Source organism: Rhinatrema bivittatum, chromosome 9 (genome assembly GCF_901001135.1).
Source record: "Rhinatrema bivittatum chromosome 9, aRhiBiv1.1, whole genome shotgun sequence".
Taxonomy (NCBI): Eukaryota; Metazoa; Chordata; class Amphibia; order Gymnophiona; family Rhinatrematidae; genus Rhinatrema; species Rhinatrema bivittatum.
The window spans coordinates 94,564,884-94,569,486 of NC_042623.1; positions in this window are offsets into that span (position 1 = coordinate 94,564,884).

Sequence of the window (4,603 nt, forward strand, 5' to 3'; positions counted from 1 at the left end):
GGACACACTTCGAGCTCCGCTTTGAGCTATCGATGAACAGTCACCATTCAGTTGCATTATAGATTGGAATTCCCAATTCCTCCATTAAACCATGTATGTTATGGCAATAGACAAAGCCACAGTCACATTGAAAGTACTGCAGAAATGCACTTTCTCTTGATCGAAAGTAGGATACCTGCGCTCCTTTTTCAAGCAAGTTTTTCTCATGCATTCTTGATGCTAGGAGTTCTGAAGCCTTTTTGGATAGTCCAAAATCTCATGCCAAATCATTCAACTCATGCTGATCAAATCCCTTATGAACTGAGTCATCTTCAATTTCAAAATCTTCATCGTTGCTGTCACTTCGTTCATCATCATACTCCTGTTTTTTGAAAGAGGGTAGTTCAATGAAAACTGGCACTGGGATTTCAGCTGAATGAGGCACTGGGTGTATAGATGATGGTAGACTAGATACTCTATTTTACATTTATTTTTCTTGTTATATCCTGATGTTTTCACTATACAAAAGTAACAGTCACTTGAATGATCTCTGGGCTCTTGCCAAACCATAGGTATACCAAATGGCAATTTATCATGTGTTCCCTTCGTCCACATCCATAAACTTTCAACACACTGCTTGCACACCTTGTGAGGGGCCCAAGACTTATCTTGATCACCATGTTTTACTTTAAAATATGCAAAATAGGCTTGCCTGACAAAAGCGCTGATGTTTGTCCTTTGATTGGGAATGGTGAAACTGCCACAGATATAACAAAACAAATCAGGGTTGTTTAGGCACTTACAACGAGAAATAGCAGAGGCAGACATGATCTGAAGGAAAGGAAATAAGTACGTATGTAAATAAAAAAATAAATTCTGCTAACTCCTTGTATACAGACAAGAACTCGGACTACACCGGAATACGATTCACTATATAGAGCGGCTCACAACCTCTCACCACACTGTCTCATGTGTAACTGAATAGCGTCCGTCAGTCTCAGACGGCTTCGACCTCTGTGCCTCACCTTTCTTCCTTCTCTCTCCTCAAGCCTTGGGAAGATGGCTGCTGCTGCGTCTTCATGCTGCTCTCTCCGGCGTCCCCAGAACAGTAACAGTGTTCGCCAGCTATATACTTCAGTGAATACTAACCCTGTCAGTCTGTCTCACCTTCAGCTTCACCACTTGGAGTCTTCATCCGGGACCTTCCTCTGCTACCCTGCACTGCCTATCATCTACTTGAGTGTGGGACTGGTCTCCTCTGCTGAGGACCCCTGGACTACTTCTACTGGGTTACCTCATTGCTGTCCGCTCCCCGGGCAGTACCATCAAGCTGTATAATAAATACTAATTCTCTGTGTCTGCATGTATAGAGTCTAGCCTAGTACTGTGGTTCCTCATGGGGCTCCTCCTCATGGGAGTGGCCATCACCATCACCGCAGTACCCAAGAATCCACTCCAACACCTCAAAACAATAACATAGACAAGTATGAACCTGTCGCTAGTCTCCAAGGCTGTCCCCCTCCCCTCCCCGCTCGAGGGAGGTTTGCTCTCAGCCAATAGGAGAGCACTAGTGCTTCCCTCGATCCAGGCTCAAACCAGCCTAGAGTGGTCACATTAAGGGGGTCATTTATCAAAATGCTATATGGGTAATATCAAGCTTGGTTGAGAGAACATTGCACAAATCTCATCTTTGGGTGAATTTCCTCACTGAATGTCATCAAATCTTCACAAAAGTGCACTATACTGTTCGTACATCGCACTCTGAATGTCAAAGTGGCCCCTAACCCCTACATTAATACCTAAACCTCACCTCAAGTAACTAGGTGGACCTCCTATAGAGGTATAAATACCTACCTAGTATGAGGGCCTTATAGCTAGATGCTCTCTCTCTCTACCCCCCCCCCCCCCCAGTGGTGGTAGGCTATGCTGTCTCCCCTAGCAGATGAAAATACTGAGAACGCTATTTGCGAAAACATCTCTCCCCCCAGTGGTCATAGGTAGGAATTACAACAATTCTGGCACTTACCTCAAAGTGTGAAAAAGTTATCGCAGTTTGCGGTAATACCTATGTGAAGCGCTAAGATAGCGCGCTTTGCGATAAACAGCCTATTACCATAAAACACACCCCTTTTCCTATTGCATGAGATATTTAATGCATTTTGATAAATCCAGGCCTAAGATAGGCTGTAGAAGAAAACTAACTGCAGTTTTGAAATCAGCATACCTATTTAAGTCTAAAACAGCTGAAAAATCGAACTCAACAGGAATTATGTTAAAAATTGTTCTCCAGTGATATTGATTTAGGTATTTTGAAGGTAATTAGGGGTTCCTTGGGGATATTGCCTGGTTTGGGCAATTGCCAGGTTCTTGTGGCCAGGTTTGGTTGGAAACAGGATGCTGGGCTTGATGGACCCTTGGTCTGACCCAGCATGGCAATTTATTATGTTCATATATAAAAAAGTGGTGTTTATCAGTGTTTTCACGTTTCAGATACTATTGTGCACCTTTTCCCGTTAAATCAAATACATACATTTGTGAGGCTGAGTCATTTGCATGGAAAAGACACAAAAACAAAGCGTAAGATCCAGGGTAGACAATGGAGAGGTGAGAGAATACTAGGGGAAGTGCCATTTTTCTAGCATTTAACACATTTTTTCTTTGCACCGGGAATATATTATTGGGGTTTATTGGTTAAAACCTAAAATCAGAAACAAATTATATTCCAGTGAACCCTGTGCAGTGACAGATAAAGCAAGTTTGATTACCTGCATTCTCTGTAGAAAGCAGGATGAAACAGGCATAATGTGTGGGTGAAATCATTTGATGGCACTGATATGGACCCAGCTCTTAGAGCTCAGAAGAAGTCTTCGAGATGAATTTTTAAAAGCCCAATATGCATATTAATTAGGGGATGTGTGAAGAAGTCAGGCTCACGGGTGCCAAGTGGATTTTAAAAGCCGCCAAAATACATGTATTTCCCGCAGCACGCATATCTAGAAAGTTTTCCTAAAAGGGGTGGGCTGTGGGCGTGGTCTGGGCATGGGAATTTTGGAGGGTGAACCTAAGATGTGCACTTAAATACTGACGTGACCTGGCACATGCTGAAGTCACCTTCTGCGTAACTTTACTTCTGCTATGAAGAAAATTAGGAAGATCTGCGGGTTTTTAAGGGTTGGGGGTAACTGGGGGAAGTGAAGACTATTAAACTAAGATGGTATGGAGGACTTATCTCTAAAAGGGCGAACTGGGATGAACTGGTAAAACTGGGAATGGCGTCAGTGCGCGCCCTTTTTAAAATCCCATGAGTTACATGGTAGAAGTGGGATTTGCATGCACATGAATATACCCACTTAAAATTTGGCACACATGTGTGCACAACCAGGCTATTTTATAACATGTGCACATATGTGTGTTCTATGTTATAAAATGGCTGCATCCCTAGGCGAGGGTCAATGTATGCATGCAAATGTACAAACGCACACCAGTTAGATAGTTACCATCCCTCTAAGCATGAATAGGAGTTCCCACACATGTACGCTGCCTTTTGAGGTCCTCAGTCTCTGCCAGAGCTTAAGCTATAGTGAGATAATTGATTCTCCAAGGAGGAAGCTGAGTATTAAGAATGGCTGATTCATCCTTCTGCCTATGGAGGACCCTGTTTTTAGGTAAGTAAAGTTGCATTTATTTATTTTATTTGTTTAAAGTGCTTATATTTCACCTAATTACTACAACTCTAGGCAGATTACAAATTAAAACATAATTATAACATTAAACATAAAACAAAATTAAGACATTAAAATAAATAAAATAATAAAATCAAGACAAATTAAAATAAGATAAAACAGAAAAGAATGTAAAACAGTAAAATAACAGCAGTGTATAGCTCAGTCTGCTCAAACATCAGAAAAAGCCATTATTTACAACTTTTTTTAAAGACTTAATGCAAGTGCATAGCCACAATCATTCTGGTAGCAAATTCCATAGCTTGGATGCTGCAATAGAGAATGATTTCTCCCTTGTCTCACAAAGCCTAGCAGAGCAGATAGATGGCATGTCAATCAGGCCTCTTTGAGAAGATCTGAGAGACCTGGAGGAATTGTGAATGTGCAGCATAGAGTTCATCCAAGGGACAGCCTCTGAGCTTATCATTCTCTGCACTAAACAATTTTATACTGGATTCTGTAGTATATGGGAGGCTAGTGCAGCTCTTTCAGCACCAGTGAGATATGGTATCTCTAAGTAAGTCCAGTTATCAAGCAAACTGTAGAATTCTGCTAAGACAGTCTGGCAATATATTCTGCATTCCCGTAGAGATGAACATTATGATGACCAGCACATCCCTATAGATATTTAAAACATTTTGGTTGACATAAACCAAGTTTTTAATTTTTTACGAAATCTTAACAAATTGTCCTCCTCTCTCACTGTTGTAACCATCCATTCCTGACAGCTTCACTCCGCCTACCTTTGTTTCTTTGTACCTCCACTCGCTATGGATGGACGCCTGGCTGCTGTGGCGGCTGCCTGCCATCCTCTCCGGCGTCCCCGGACCGGCTTGGGCGCTGCCTCCCACCATGCTCCGCTGGTACCTTAGGGTGCGTGCGCCACGCGGCCCTCACTCTTG